Source organism: Crocuta crocuta, unplaced genomic scaffold, assembly GCF_008692635.1.
Source record: "Crocuta crocuta isolate KB4526 unplaced genomic scaffold, BGI_CrCroc_1.0 scaffold218, whole genome shotgun sequence".
Classification (NCBI taxonomy): Eukaryota; Metazoa; Chordata; class Mammalia; order Carnivora; family Hyaenidae; genus Crocuta; species Crocuta crocuta.
The window spans coordinates 9720740-9737537 of NW_027533170.1; the positions used below are offsets into that span (position 1 = coordinate 9720740).

The 16798-nt window shown below is 41.2% G+C and overlaps 1 non-coding gene across 1 annotated transcript; it reads left to right on the plus strand.

Moving 5' to 3' along the window:
* Positions 1–15587: 15587 nt before the first annotated feature.
* On the plus strand, positions 15588–15691 carry LOC144216915 (U6 spliceosomal RNA). Its single transcript, XR_013330794.1, has one exon. It is a non-coding gene; the product is annotated as a U6 spliceosomal RNA (small nuclear RNA).
* Positions 15692–16798: the final 1107 nt, after the last annotated feature.

Genomic DNA, 16798 nt, shown 5'->3' on the forward strand with positions numbered 1-16798 from the left:
TTTAAATTTTCTCTTTGATTTTTTGGTTGAACCATCCACTGTTTGGTAGCTTGTTATTTAACCTCATTGTATTTGTATTCTTTCTAGATTGTTTCCTCATAGTTGATTTCTAGTTCCATAGTTTTGTGGTTCAGAAAAGATGGATGGTACAACTTCAGTCTTTGTGAATACGTTGAGAGTATTTCATGGCCTAATATGTGATCTATTCAGGAGAATGTTCCTTATAAACTTGAAAAAAGTGTGTATTCTGCTTTTTTAGGGTGGAATCTTCTGAATATATCTGTTAAGTCTAATTGGTCCAGTGTGTCATTGAAAGCCACTGTGGCCTTGTTGGTTTTCTGCTTAGACGATCTGCCCATTGATGTCAGGAGGTTGTTAAAGTCCCCTACTATTATTGTATTGCTTTTTTATTATTTTCATTATGTGAGTTAATAGCTACTTTACATATTTGAGTGCTTCCTTTCTTGGGATTCTCTTTCTCTCTCCTTTTGTCCCTCTGTCTCTCTCTCAAAATAAATAAATAAACACACACACAAAAAAGTAATTGGTATTAAGCACCACTGAGTAAAAACTCATGAAGTTAAGCCATACTGATTTTCAAAGCCAAATGTTATGGGGACTCATCTTCCTAGTGCAGGTCCCCCATGTCTGGAGTGCCTGGTGTGAGGTTTGGTTGGATTATTTTCTTTATGATTATGTATATCCTTCTTTGTCTTTTGTTATAGTCTTAGTTTTAAAGTTTATTTTGCCTGATATAAATATTGCTGCCCTGGTATTCTTTTCACTTCCATTTGCATGATAAATGTTTATCCATCCCTTTGCATTCAATCTACATAAATCTTTAAGTCTGAAATGAATCTTCTGTAGGTAGCATATAGATAAGTCTTGCCTTTTAATCCATTCAGTAACCTATGTCTTTTGTTTGGAGCATTTAGACCTTTTACACTCAAAGTGGTTATTGATAGGTATATTCTTATGGCCATATTTTTACTAGTTTCATTTCATTTTGTTTTGTTTTGTTTGTAGTTCTTCTGTTTGTTTCTTCTTTTGCTTTCTTCCCTTGTAGCTTGATGGCGTTTTTTCTTGCTGTGCTTAGATTCTTTTCTTTTTGTTTTTTTTTTTTTTGCATATCTGTTACAGGTTTCTGATTTGTGGTTACCATAGGGGTTGCAAATGACATCTTTTGCACAGAGTAGTCTATATTAAGTTAATGGTCACTTAAGTTTGATCTTATTCTTTATGCTCCTGCCCACAACGTTTTTATTCAAATAGACTCATACTTTGGGGCACCTGGGTGGCTTAGTTGGTTAAGCGTCCGACTTTCGCTTAGGTCATGATCTCACGGTTCGTGGGTTCGAGCCCCGCGTCGGGCTCTGTGCTGACGGCCAGCTCGGAGCCTGGAGCCTGTTTCAGTCTGCGACTCCCTCTCTTTCTGACCCTCCCCTGCTCGCCCTGTCTCTCTCTCTCTCTCACTCTCTCCTAGAAATAAATAAAACATAAAAAAAATAAATAAATAGACTCGTACTTTATATCTTTTTATTTGTGAAGCCCTCAAAGATTTTCATAGATATAATTGACTTCACTGCTTTTGTGCTTTAATCTCCAGATTGATTTTATAAGGATTTAATCTGCTATTTTTATCATATTTACCTGTGAAATTTTTTCCCTTCCTAAGTTTTTTAGTCCTATTATGACCCTTATTTTCCACTCAAAGGTTTCATGTTAACATTTTTTAAAATGCTGGTTTAGTGGTGATGAACTCCTTTAAGATTATTTTTTCTGGGAAACTACCTTTCCTTGTATTCAGAATGATAGCCTTGCTCAATAGAGTATTCTTGGCTTCAGATTTTTTCTTTCAGCACTTTGAACACAAATGCCACTTTCTTCTGGCCTGCAATGTTTCTGCTGAAACATTGTCCTATGTCCTTATGGGAATTCCCTTGTATGTGATTGTTTTCTTTTCTCTTGTTTCTTTTTAAATTCACTTTTTGCCATTTTAATTATTATGTGTCTTGGTGTGGACCACGTTGGATTGACTTTGTTTGGAGCTCTCTGTGTCTACTGTATCTGGATGTTTGTTTCCTTCTTCAGATTTGGGAAGTTTTTAGCTATTATTTCTTAAAATAAAATTTTTGTCCCCTTTTTCTCTCTTCTCCCTTTGGGATCCCTAGATGTAAATGTTATTATATTTGATTATGTCACTGATTTTCCTTAGCTTATTCTCATTTCTTATTTATTTTTGCTGTTCAACTTGGTTACTTTTCATTAGTCTGTCTTCTGAGTCACTGATTTATCCTTTTTTTTTTTTTCCATCTAGTATACTATTTCTTTACTCCAGGGAATTTTTAATTTAAGTTGTTGTGCTCTTCATGTCTGACTTTTAAAAAGTATTTTCCATCTTTTTTTGTTGAGGGTGTCAATCATATTCCCTATTCTTTTCTCAAGTTCAACAAGTATATTTATAATCATTACTTTGAATTCACTATCAACCATGTTGCTTATCCCCATTTAGTTGAGCTTTTTTTCTCTGATTGTGTGCTGTCTTTCATTTGGTACATATTTCTCCCTCTCCTTATTTTTGTCTAATTCTCTGCATACAATTTTACATATTAGGAAATCAACTAGGTCTCTTGACCTTGAAAGTAGCTTCCTTATTAAGAAGAGGTGCTGTGGTACCCTACAGTACCATGTGCCCTGCTCACCAGAACTGGTTACATCAGTGGTATCTCTTATGTGCCCTCCTCATTGTGATTGAGATACATTTGTCATATTTCCAGTTTGCTACAATGGCCCCCTTTGCCTTTTGTATGGTTCCCATGCTGTCACAGGGCCATTCTGGGGGTGCCTTGGGCTGGTAGTTGGGTCAGAACAGATGCTTGCTCTCAGCCCATTTGCCAGGTCTACTGTCACCAAACTACAGAGTACTTTCCTTATGTTTACCCCTGAGCCTTCAGTTATTGTGTGTGGCCTGCAGTATGACCAGATGTCTTCCCCTAGTCAGTCTTAAGGTTGTAGTGCCTCTCCTCCTAGAGAAAACAGGGCTTTCTCTGTGTGATACTCTCAGTGATGTTTTTGTTCGTGTCTGAACTGGAAGTCAGATCAGATTTCTATCCCCAACCCACTACTGGGGCTGTATTTGAACTGGTATGTATGGTTATCTTCCCCTCTCTGCAGAGTAAAAGTCACTTGGAGTAGAGTTGGCTTCTTACAAATGAGGTTCATCAGGAACTGATTTGTCAGGACTCCTGCTGAGTGTAGTAGATTGGTTGAGGCAAGTTCACTGGAGTACATGGGAGTGAGGAGCATGTTGTTAGCAAGATAATTGCTGGTCCCTGATCCCTATTGGGTCTACATGAAGAATGAACCTGTTTGAAGATGCTTTGGTGGGATTTCTGCAGGAGTGAGATGGGTTAAATAGGGCAGAACCACAGAAGAATGTCGGGTTGGGGCATACAGTGTTAGCAAGCTGTGTGGCAAGTGTTCAGGCTCAATCTTGCAAGTGTTCCGGTAACTAGGTAGAAAGTGAGGAGATAAGTGGCACTCACAAGCTCTATTGTCCTTGGCTACATCTCCTAACGATGTCTCCAGTTCTGAGACTTATAAGTAAATCTTCCTGTATACCCCAGGGGCTTTTCAGACTGCTGCGTCTATGGTGTATCTCTACAGGGTTGTTGTTATGATGTCTCTTCAAAGTCTGGGGGTTCAGTTTCTTATAGCCTTCCTGCTTTCCCAGAGCTGAGCAAGTTGACTTCTAAAGTACCTGGTTTTAAGCACCTCTCTGATTTAAAAACTCATGAAGTTAAGCCTCACTGGTTTTCAAAAACAAATGTTATGTGGACTTGTCTTCCCAGTGCAGATCCTCCATGTCTGGGAGTGCCTGGTGTGGGGTCTGTTCTCTTCCATCCCTATGTCTGTGGGGTCCTTCTAGTTTGTGGTTAGTCTTACTGGGAGTTTTGTTCTTGACTTCCCTTCCTATCATTTTTTATGTGGTCTCTTCTCTATGATCAACTATGAAGAGTCTGTTCTGCGAGTCTGTGGGCCATTTTTCCAAGTTACTTGCAATGAGGTAGATGGAACTTAGGTATATCCATGGAATAAAGTGAGCTTAAGATACTCCCACAATGTTATCTTCCTAGGCTCTTTAAGATATTTTAAAACAATAACAAGAAGAAAGTATTATAGAAATTTAAAAAAAACCTGTAAAGGGAATGAAAGAAGAAAAATAATGAGAGAAAAAAGTAGATGGATAATAAAAGAGAAAACAAGAGAAGCCCAGCCCTTCATGTAGAGTCTGGCCTGTGGAGTCCTACTGATCAGATCACACCTGGAGCTCACAGTTGAATAGTCTGGGACCTTTACTAGCTGTCTTATCACAGGCAGTTTCTTAACTCATAAATATCAGTTCAGCTTTATCTGTAAAATGGTCATATTAATGAACATAGACTAGAAAGAGAGTGTATGAAAAGCTCAGAAAAGTAAGATATTGTTTTCTTTCAGAGTAAACGCAATTCAGGAAATTAAGAGAGAGGTAGGAAAAAAGCAGATGAGTCACTTTAGGTCATGCTCACATGTCAGGAATTTGTGATCTCTGATTACTAGGGTGATGAAGATATGAGGAAGGGGGAGAGGAAGTAAATAGTGGTGGAAGCAGTGAGGAATATGTGATCATTAGTCAGGGATCCCTCCAATGTCCTTTTCAGTAGATGCCTTCTTATGGGCTTCTGGAAAGTCAGGGGAAATAGACAATTGTGGCTTGTAGAATTGCAAGTGTTTGTTTCAGGGGAAATAGACAATTGTGGCTTGTAGAATTGCAAGTGTTTGTTGTTGGGATGCTGAGTTAGTTTCTATAGGACCTAGGCAATAAGTTACTGTCCTCTGAAAAAATCCCTTATGATTCTGCTTCCAATGGTAAGGATAAAACCCTCTTCTCTCATTACATGAGTTCACCAAGCCTTTTAGGTTAAATTTACATCTCACGAATGTTAAATAAAAAATGTCAAATGTGAGTTGCCCATTGCACATGTGACATTGGCCTTTACCTCAGTTTGTTTATTCATTCTCTTAACAAATATATACTGAGTGTTTATGTAGCAGATGTTAATTGTGTGGGACGTAGGTTAACAAGAGGAAATCTTTAACCTGAGGGCTTCGAGGGGTGAGGGGGACAGTAAGTAAAGAACAAAAAGTGCATACTTATAGATAGTAGTAGTGCTATAAGGTATCAGCAGATCTGTCAGTAAACCTTACAGACCAAAAGAAAGAGAGATGATATTAGAACATTGACAAACAAAAATGCATTACAAGGCAAAACTGTCCATCAGAAATGAAGGAAAAATACTTTCCTAGACAAACTAAAGTTGAGGTAATTCATTTCTAATAGATCCACCTTATAACAAATGCTAAAAATTATCCAGATGTAATGTAAGGATGCTAATTAGAAACACAAAAATATATTAAATTATAAATGTTACCGGCAAAGGTAATTATAATAAAATTTAAAATACTTGGATACACAAAGTAAAAATATATAAATAGTGACATAAGAACATAAAATATAAAGATAATATTTTAAAAATATAAAGAAGAAACATAAGAAAATAGAAAAAATTTTCTTTGAGACTGAAGTTAGTTCTTTCAGTTTAAAATAGGTTGTTTTAATTATAACATGTTTTATGTAAACTTCAATATAACACAAACAAAAACCGATAGCAGAGAATGAGGGCATGTGGAACAAGCTGAGGACAAAGTATAGGCTAACAGCACCCTCCTCCAGGTGAAATTTCTCTGACACTCCTGGCTACCTAAGAACAAAGGAAAGGGGTTTATGTGCTTGCCATGGTAATGTGAGAAACTAAAGCAAATGAAAAATTAAATTCCCTTATTGCTTATAGCACATTAACAAGTCCTTGAAACTGGCAGAATGACCTTCCTGTGGGAGTTCAGCTGCTTCAATGATGACACTTTTCTAGGGGCAATAGAGGATCTTGGCTTAACATTATCCTGACCCCCGAGGAAACTGTAAGTCTACTTTAACATATAAAAATTCCTTTGGAAACTCCTTTTATCGCAACTCTCCCAAGATATATGTTGGCTGTTGCACATAAATTTAGCCTCAGTCTTTCCATCTTGACCCAGAATTTATCTTCTGGGCCTGCACTTGGAGGGCTAAATAGCTATGCTCAAGCACAAGGAAAAACATAAATAAGAAGACAAGAGTTAATGTTCCCTGATAATGGTTATTTATGACACGGTTTGCATATTTTGTCCTTGAGATAATGGCTATTCCCTTGAAACTTTCCAAAACCCTAAACTTTGCCTTCAAAATAACGAATGTTTTCCTACATACCAAAACAAGGGCTGCTCTCTTTATCACTTTGTAGCCTTTTAAAATAAACACTTAATTCTGCGTCTGTACTGCCCACTTGCCTGCTTGCTCATTATAAAAAGCCCTAAGTCCTTGGACTCTGGGCTGCACATTTACAGTTCTGTGTTAATTCTGTGAGGTCCCGGCTGGTAATAAAGACTCCCTTAATTCGGCTTCAGTGGTCTCGGTTGGTCTGTGTCTCTCAGCATAACAGGCAATTGTGCTCCAACCTTATGGCCTCTTGATATATATCTGAAGGGTCTCATGAAAGAGGTTTTACTAAATGGTAATAAATGGCTCACCAATAGCTAGCCTCTCAAGGTCCTGGAAACCTTGCTTCCAAACTTAGAGACTTACTCTATACCTGACCCCCTCCCACCTGAGGATATATAATGATTTACCCATCAGGACCCCAGTGCAGATCTTCCTGCCCATGGGTCCTGTCCCTGTGCTTTAATAAAATAACCCTTTTGCCCCAAAGACATCTTCAAAAATTCTTTCTTGGTTGTCTGCCCTGGATCAGCCCACCATCACCCTAAAACTTCATCAGTTAAGTCTGGGAAGATGGAAAAAAAGAAAGGCCCTAAGTGCACCCTCTTCCACATTTACAAGTAGATATCATTCACATCCATGTAAGGAAACTAGAGAGTAAAACAAAAACTGGCAGACCACAATGCCAATTTTTCCTGTTGTTTAAATAATCATATGTCCATGGGGTCTTATTATCAACCCTACAGAATAACCAAGCACAGAAGATTGTATATACATGAAACACTGTGACAATTTCTCTGAAGGTTACCTCAAGTTGCCTAATTTTAGGCAAACAAAAAACATTTAAAGACAATCAGAACTAGAATTTAGCATCCATAACCGTGCGTTGTTGAAACAGTTTTTCTCTCTAAAAATGTTAGAATAAGCTGCAAAGGAGAGCTTATGAAGGGCAAAAATGGCAGTCAGCAACTGCCTGCAGGAGGTAGAGAGCTTGGAGTAGAAAGAAGCAAAAGCTCTAGGGAGTCTAGGCAGAGAAAACAAATCTCAATTGTCTTGAAAACAGAGGTGCTGAATTCCATAAGTTTGTATAACCAGCAGGACTTGGAGCCTTGAGCTTTAAATTCAGCTGATTCAGCACTGGTTGAGCTGAGGGGCAGTGATAGCTGTGTTCCTACCCTTAAAGAGTCAACAGCCTTGCCAGAGGCAACACACAACCAGCAGTTTGCCCAATTCCTGGGGCAAAAGAGAGGGAGTTCTGTTTATAAGTATTTTGGAGCCTGTTGGGGGACTTCTCTGGGAATAAAGGAGCTAACAGTTGCAATTTTCCTTCCCTGATCCCCAGTGTTGCAGTTTTGGGGTGATGGAGTTTTGAAGCTGATGGCCAACAAAGAATTATTGAAAATGTCCTTGGTGCAAAAAGGTGATTTTATTAAAGCATGGGGACAGGACTCATGGTCATAAAGAGCTGCCCTGTGACCCTAAGGAGAGACTGATTATATACTTGTTGTGATGGAGCTTGGGGCAGGCTGAGGGCAAAATACAAGTTAGCACACCCCTCCCCCCTTTGGGATATGTGTGATATTCCCCAGGCTCTCCTGGCTGCCCAAGAACAAAGGAAAGGACAGAAAAGAAATGGTTAAACTGATAGAGTCTTCATCAGTTTACAAATATCTTAGTAAATTACAAGACAGAGGCAATCTTATCAATAGTCTAATCTCCAGAAACCCATAGACTCAGTTTCCTAGAGCCCCAACATCACCCCCCCATAGTGGTATGGGGAACAAAGGCAGGAGGAAATGGCAGATAAAATTAAATTTCCTTATAACCTGCAACCCATTGACAAATACTTGAGGCAAATACAGGGTATAACATTTCTCCAGGAACTCCCTACCATCCTAATGTTAATGTCTTACTAGAGTAAAAACAACCTTAACTTGACAATAGCAAGGCCTCAGGTGTCTTAGAAATCCTCTTTATCATATCAAAGTCCCTCTGGGGGCCTCTCTTTTGACTTTACCTCCCCCAACTTCATAGTATATAAGGAGCTACTCTTGACAGCCCCAGTGCAGCTCTTTCTGCCCTTGGGCCCTGTCCCTGTGCTTTAATAAAATCACCTTTTTGCACTGAAGAGCCTAAATAACTCCATTTTAAAATTAAGACCCCCCATTAAAAGCAACCTTGGGCTGCACATAGCAGCAGTCTCAGGAAAAACCGCAGATTGTTCAAGGCCGAAACCACTCTCCAATTAGCCAATCAGAGGAGGTTAAAAACATTCCTGCAGCCTGAGACAAGGGCTGCTCCCCCTTACCTAACTCACCTCATAATTGGTCATTTTCAAAGGAGTCTCAAAAGGCCATAATTGGGCTCTGCCAAAAGTAACGGACACCTCACAGGTACTGAATGGTCAAAACTGTTGCCAGGGGTGCTATACAAATATGATTGGTGTACAACATGTGTACTGTAACACCCCCATCCCTTGCCCCTTAAAAACCCTGCTCGCTATTGTTTGGGGCTTCACCCTGCTGCTGCTGCTGTGTCGGTAGGTGGGTAAGCTCCTGCTCCAGCTTGTAATAAAGACCCTTCTGTATTTGCATTGGTGCCGGCTTCTTGGAGGTCTCTGGGACTCACGATTCCGGCACAACAGCACCGAAGACAGCTTCAAGGATTCTTTTTTGGCCATAGGCTTTGGACACCCCCCCTCCCCCCGGATCTCCCCAAAACTTCATCACTTGGGAGTTGGGGTAAATAAAGTCAAGAGGGAGTTTCCCAAGAGATATTCATATTCTAAAGACTCACAGGATACTGGAGGCCTAGATATTGCCAAGTTAAGGTTGTTTTTCCCTCTAGCTAAGCAGTAGCATTAAGACGGTAGACAGTTCCTGGAGAAGCTCTGTCATCCCCAAGTATTTGTCAATGGCCTGCAGGTTATAAGGAAATTTAATTTTATCTGCCACTTCATCCTGCCTTTGTTTCCCACATCACAAAGCTTAGGCACTGGAGACACCTGCCTGAGGAAGTGCTGCACAGACACTTGCTATCTAACCTGTTGGCAATGTGCACCATCATGTTTAGATTAGCCATTCACTGAAAATATTACTAATGCCAAATGCACCCTACCAAGCCACTGCACATACAGATGGAGCATGCCCCAGGCATCTACTGGTATCAAGCATCATGCCTCTAGCAACTGTCACTAATGCAACTGCATCTTCAGGCACCATAGTACTTGGAGAAATCTGGCCTAGGTCTAGTAACTCAGTGCAAATTTAGATTTTTCACACGTGCTTGTCTAGCTGCCATTTGCCCCCAGACTCTGCCTCACTCCGTGCCCTGCCTCTGCACATCTAGCCAAGGCATATCCCTACATCTGCTCTGCTAATGCATGCCATGTCTCTGGTTCCTGCCCAACCCACTTAGGGGGAATCAAACCTGGAATTAGTTGTTCACTATAAATTTTGCTAAAAGAGTGGCCCTGCCCCTGAGCCCTCTAGCAGTCATGCCTCTTCAGAGTAGTCCTGTTGCGGAAATCTGGTCTGGATCACTGGGAGAAGAACCAAACGGCACTCGGAGATCTTGGAAGAGAGGAGGTTTATTTTACACCGGCGGGCTCAGAGATCATTCTCCAGAGGTCTGAGCCCCAAACAAAGGTGCTAATTTGCTTATAAAGTTAAAAGAAGCCCATCCATACTGGCAGAGGTGTTTAAAACTGATTGGATGTATAGGGGTAGGGTGTGACTTGGGGTCATCGCTACACAGAGGTAGGGAAAGGAATTGGATGTGAGGAGCACCTGGCCTGGGCAGTCCGCCATTATGACCTATATGAGCTCAAGGAGTTTTTTCTTTATTTTCTCCATTATGTCCCCCCTGTTGATGATCGGAAGGGATGCCTTAGAGATCATTACTTATATCGAGGAGACGATAGTCCCGGAGGGCAAAGATTCAGGCCGAGGTATGATGGGACACAGTGTTCTCGATGAAATGGATTAGCCCTTTTAGGATGCAAGGGCATAGGGTTATCAGGAGGAGTATAGACACCAAGGGACCTAAGCCCCAGGAGGCAAGGCTTTAGCAGCAATGCTGGATATGGTCACGGTGTTCGTGAACTTTGGAGGTGACTATCCCGGACTAGTTGATATAGTAGCAACATTTTTCTTGTAACAAGATGCAGGTTCCCCATTTTTTGGCAGAGAAGAGGTCAAGTGCCTCTCTGCTCTGGAGGGCACTTCTTGTCAGGGAACTTATTTGGTTCTGTCAGGACACTCAGGAGTCAGTCAGTTATTAGTCCCACAGAAGAGCCTATACCTCTTATGCCAGTCCCTATCCCGTGGCTATTTCTGCCCCTCGGAGTACAGGTAGCAATGCTGCTCGCTTAGTCTGAACCTTAAGGCTGCAGGTTAATTTAAGCATTAACCTTTTAGTGCAAACATTTTCCCCAAAATGGCATTAGCAACTTTATTGGCAAGCAACCCAAAAGACCAAAAGAGGTTATACTACATTTAAGCTTTTAAATCCCTCAGAATCTTCCATTGAAGGTGCCCTGCTCTTACAAATGAGGCCCAGATTAGAGGCAATCAATACAACAGAACACCTTATCTATACAGGAAGGTGAGTGTAAACAGGAACTTTTAGATGTTTCCCCAGCTTTCTTGGGCAATGTTTGCCAATCTGATGACAAAGAGAAAGGAGTTTATCTTAACGGACCCATGATTCCTCAAGCTTCTGCTGTGCATAGACCAGCCAGCTTCTTGAGTGTGGCTGGAGCAGGGCTGGAGATCTCAGGGGCCAGTGTCCTTGAGGGTCAGTTTAAGCTGGTTGACTGGATCTGAATCACTTTGCCAGGCTGAGGGTTCCTCTGAGTTGGCATACTTAACTCCAGAGTGATGGGCCCATTGGGGTGATGCCTAAAACTTTAAGAACTGAATCCTTTCTTTGTATATCTGTGAAGTCCACCTCCAAGTCTTTGAAAGGGGTGACCCCCATCCTTTGAATAAACCAGATATCCTGGGTTTATATGGGGGTGGGTTTCTAGTAAATGTCAGATTAAGTTTAGGGAGGATATGGTTTTGCATATTTAAAGATCCTCCTGTTTTTCCTGTTGTTTAAATAATCATATACCCATGGGGTCTTATTATCATCCCTACAGAATAACGAGCACAGAAGATTGTATATACATGAAACATTGTGACAATTTCTCTGAAGGTTACCTCAAGTTGTTTAATTTTAGCCAAACAACAAACATTTAAAGACAATCAGAACTAGAATTTAACATCCATAACAGTGCGTTGTTGAAACATTTTTTCTCTCTAAAAATTCTCATTTCCAGACATAGCTAAATCGAGACCAAAGCATTTGTAAAACAAGTCCTGCTGGGAGCCACACCGGCCTCTCTGGATGGCAGTCACAACAAGGAAATGGCAGTGTTTGCACAGCTCCTGCCGTGAGAAACGAAAACTGGTATCTCTTTCTGCTACTACTGGCTCATGTTGGAAATGAGCCTGCTGGTATTGACCAGGCCTCACAATATTCCATATCAGACCAATATTCTGAACACAGATACCTCATAAGGAAAAGCATATTCCTGCCTTTACAAAAGAGATTTTAGATGAAAGCTCTGTGGGTGATTGTCAAAAGCCTCTTCCTATGGGCCTTGCATATCAAAGACAATTGAGTCTGGCCCCAAGACAAAGAGCCTAATTTAGAGTTAAGGAACAAACGGGGGCAGAACTTAAGTTAACACTTACACCTTCTAACTGGTGATGTATGGCAGTCCCTTCCCCAAGGCATACTTTCTGCAAACACCCTCCCTTACTGGGATAGATAAGAGTAGTTAACACCTAACCCAAAAGCAAAAGGTTAGCACATTTAGGGCCCCCATGGTGTTCACACATTCAGCATCAGTTAGGTTTCCACAAGCAAACCAGTCCAAAAAGATTCATCCTCTTGAGAGCCAAACGGAATGACTCCTGGCCTAACTATTTACGACTTAACATATGTTATCCTATTTTTCACTAAGAACATCCTGTTATTTCTTTAGTTGTAAAATTCACTCAACCTCACTATGACTGGGATAATTTTGCAATTTGTTATCGCAAAAGGCTTCCCATTGTAAAAATTCCTTTCTCTGACCTCATATTGTTGTTGAACCTTTAAATAAAGACACCAAAACCGACAGGACAGAGATGCCTGCCTGGTGATCAGAAAGAATCTCAGGGCTCTCTCACTCTCTCTCTAGCCAACACCGTCCATCCTTCAGGCACCCCTGGACCTGCCAGAGCCGGCCTCCGGCAAAGTCCAGTCTTAACAATTCTGGCCTAATTATTTATATAAGCTCAGCAAGAATAGTGATTGTTCATGAGGATCTTTCAAAGTTTACTTTGCTGGGACCTTTTATAAGGAACCTCCAGGTTGAACTTTTAGTAGCCTCTCCAGGCCAGAAGCTGATCCAAGTATTTGCCATCAGATAGACCTGCAATACCTGTAGGATTGGGTGAATTCCTCTTCACGAGGTCCCCAAAATATCCTGAGGTTCCTGCACTTGCCAGGAAGTGACCTTCTTTACTCACATGGGGAGGCTGCTGGGAACTCTGTAAGCAAGGTATGAGGCCAACATTTCCAAAAGGCTTTATGGCTCCATGTTTTATAAAGTCAAACTTATTCCTTAAAGCTATCTGGTCATATCTGAGTCTATGCCTGACTCTCAAATATTACATTCCAATCAAAGTTTTGGTAAATAACCAGTATTTCCAATGGTGTCCTGTTACAAAATGAACAGAATGTAATCGAACTTATGCAGACAATTGTAATTGCCATAAAAGAAAGAATACTCATTGGGAGTTTTTGAAATTTCAGAGGGCCCATAGGAAGAGNCCTCCAGGTTGAACTTTTAGTAGCCTCTCCAGGCCAGAAGCTGATCCAAGTATTTGCCATCAGATAGACCTGCAATACCTGTAGGATTGGGTGAATTCCTCTTCACGAGGTCCCCAAAATATCCTGAGGTTCCTGCACTTGCCAGGAAGTGACCTTCTTTACTCACATGGGGAGGCTGCTGGGAACTCTGTAAGCAAGGTATGAGGCCAACATTTCCAAAAGGCTTTATGGCTCCATGTTTTATAAAGTCAAACTTATTCCTTAAAGCTATCTGGTCATATCTGAGTCTATGCCTGACTCTCAAATATTACATTCCAATCAAAGTTTTGGTAAATAACCAGTATTTCCAATGGTGTCCTGTTACAAAATGAACAGAATGTAATCGAACTTATGCAGACAATTGTAATTGCCATAAAAGAAAGAATACTCATTGGGAGTTTTTGAAATTTCAGAGGGCCCATAGGAAGAGGCTTTTGACAATCACCCACAGAGCTTTCATCTAAAATCTCTTTTGTAAAGGCAGGAATATGCTTTTTTCTATACCATAGATATTATAAGAAAATGTTTCCTTAATCTGAATAAGTAAACAATAGAGAACCAGCAATATTATCAACAAGAGTCACAAAACTACAGTCTTCCTCAGTTTATTTAGTCCCATGTTTTTAATTCTAGTTCAGTTTAAATGCAACTTTTGGCTCTGGAAATTCTTACCAGTTTTATTTTATTTTATTCTATATTTTAAATTTCTGATCTTTTTTTTTAAAAATAAAAAAAGTTGGTTTCCAACAACACCCAGTGCTCATACTAACAAGTGCCCTCAAGTCCATCACCCTCCTTCCCCCCCTCACCCATCAGTCCTCAGTTTGTTCTCAGCACTCAAGAGTCTCTCATGGGTTGCCGCCCTCCCTCTCTGCTACTATTTCCCCCCTTCTTCTCCCCCACGGCCCTCCGTTAGGTTCCTCCTAATCCTCCTATATGTGCAAACATGTGGTAGCTGTCCTTCTCTGCCTGACGTATTTCACACAGCAAAACACCCTCAAGTTCCATCCATGTTGCTACACATGGCCAGATTTCATTGTTTCTCATTGTCACGTAGTAGTCCGTCGTATCTATAAACCACATCTTCTTGGTCCATTCGTCTGTTGATGAACACTTAGGCTCTTTCCATGTTTTAGCTGTTGTTGAGAGTGCTGCTATGAACATTGGGGTCCATGTGCCCCTATGCATCAGCACTCCTGTATCCCTTGGGTAAATTCCTAGCAGTGTTATTGCTGGGCCCTAGGGGAGTTCTATTGTTAATTTTTTGAGGAACCTCCACACTGTTTTCCAGAGGGGCTGCACCAGTTTACATTCCCACCAACAGTGTAGGAGGGTGTCCGTTTCTCCACATCCTTGCCAGCATCTAGAGTTCTCTGATTTGCTCATTTTAGCCACTCTGACTGGCGTGAGGTGCTATCTCAGTGTGGTTTTGATTTGCATTTCCCTGATGNAAATCATACAGATCTCTTATATCCTTGACTAGGTTTATTCCTAGGTATTTTATGGTTTTTTGTGCAATTGTGAATGGGATCAGTTTCTTGATTTCTCTTTCTGTTGCTTCACTGTTGGTGTATAAAAATGCAACCGATTTCTATGCGTTGATTTTGTACCCTGCCACTTGGCTGAATTCTTGGATCAGTTCTAGCAGGCTTCTGGTGGAGCCTGTCGGGTCTTCTAAGTAGAGTATCATGTCGTCTGCAAAAAGTGAAAGTTTGACTACCTCTTTGCCAATTCTGATGCCTTTGATTTCCTTTTGTTGTCTGATGGCTGATGCTAGGACTTCCAGCACTACGTTAAACAACAGTGGTGAGAGTGGACATCCCTGTCATGCTCCTGATCTCAGGGGGAAGGCTCTCAGTTTTTCCCCGTTGAGGATGATGTTAGCTGAAGGCTTCTCATAGGTGGCTTTTATGTTTAAGTAGGTTCCTCTATCCCGACTTTCTCTAGAGTCTTTATTAAGAAGGGATGTTGTATTTTGTCAAATGCTTTTTCTGCATCTATCGACAGGATCTTACGGTTTTTATCTTTTCATTGGTTGATGTGATGTATCCCATTGATTGATTTGCGAATATTGAACCAGCCCAGTAACCCAGGAATGAATCCCACTTGATCTTGGTGGATGATTCTTTTTATGTGCTGCTGGATTCGATTTGCAAGGATCTTGTTGAGGATTTTTGCATCCGTATTCATCAAGGATATTGGCCTGTAGTTCTCTTTCTTTGCTGGATCTCTGTCTGGCTTGGGAATCAGAGTGATGCTGGCTTCATAAAATGAGTCTGAGAGTTTTCCTTCAATTTCTATTTTTTCTTAGAAAGTGAGTCTGGGAGTGCTCTCTTTGGCAGCACATATACTAAAATTGGAATGATACAGAGATTAGCATGATCCCTGAGCAAGGATGACACGCAAATTCGTGAAGTATTCCATATTTTTATACGATGGAATATTACATGGCAGTGAGAAAGAATGAAATCTGGCCATGTGTAGCAACATGGATGGACCTTGAGGATGTTATGCTTAGCGAAATAAGTCAGGGAGAGTAGGACAAATGTCATATGTTTGCACGTATAGGAGGATTAGGAGGAACTTAACGGAGGACCATGGGGGAGAAGAAGGGGAGAAATGGTGGGGGAAAGGGAGAGAGGCAAACCATGAGAGACTCTTGAATGCTGAGAACAAACAGGATTGATGGATGTGGGTGGGGGGAGGGGAGAGATGGGCATGGAGGGGGGCACTTGTGGGGATGAGCACTGGGTGTTATATGGAAACCATCTTGAGAATAATCTATTTGTAAAAAAATAATAATAAAATAAAATAAAATGAATGAGACAGACAACATTAACCATCACTTTAGGATGTCACTTAGGACACCTAAGGATCACTCTGAGGGCCAGCCTACACCAAAACTGGGCCATTCTAATTCACATAATTCAACAGTCTCCAGAGAAACCCTTCTCAAAATTCTCAATCATCATTCCAAGAACTGTGGGTTTGCTCTGTCCCAGCCCCATAATGTTCCTGTGAGGTGGTGTCACAAAGACAGACAAGGGGGTAGGGGTGCCCCTCTAATAAGAAGGCAAGTCAAATGCCTGTCTGGCCGTGTCCTGAAGGAACTTAGGTGACACTTAGCCATAGTGCTCTCAGCTTTGTGACTTATGATTAGATACTATTCTAATGCCACCACAGACTGTATGCTGTTCACCACGCAAATGCAGACAGGCCCACTCAGACTCTCCAGGCTTTTGAGGACCTTAAGGGTGCCCACCCATCGAGCCACAGAATCGAACCTGGCAGGCAAGCCAGACCGAGTCCCACATTCACATTTACATACACACCAGAGGTTATTACATTCCCTCCCACAGAATTCCTACAGATGAGACCACTGTAGTCTCCAGGGAGTAATCAGCTCCCCCTTCCACCACTATGAGTGGGCTAGACAGATGGGAGCTCCAAACAGAGAGACCATTGAAGTCTCTGGAGTGATCAGGTCCACCTGATGGGATTGATGGATGGGCCGATGGAGTCCTTGCAGGTTTCCTG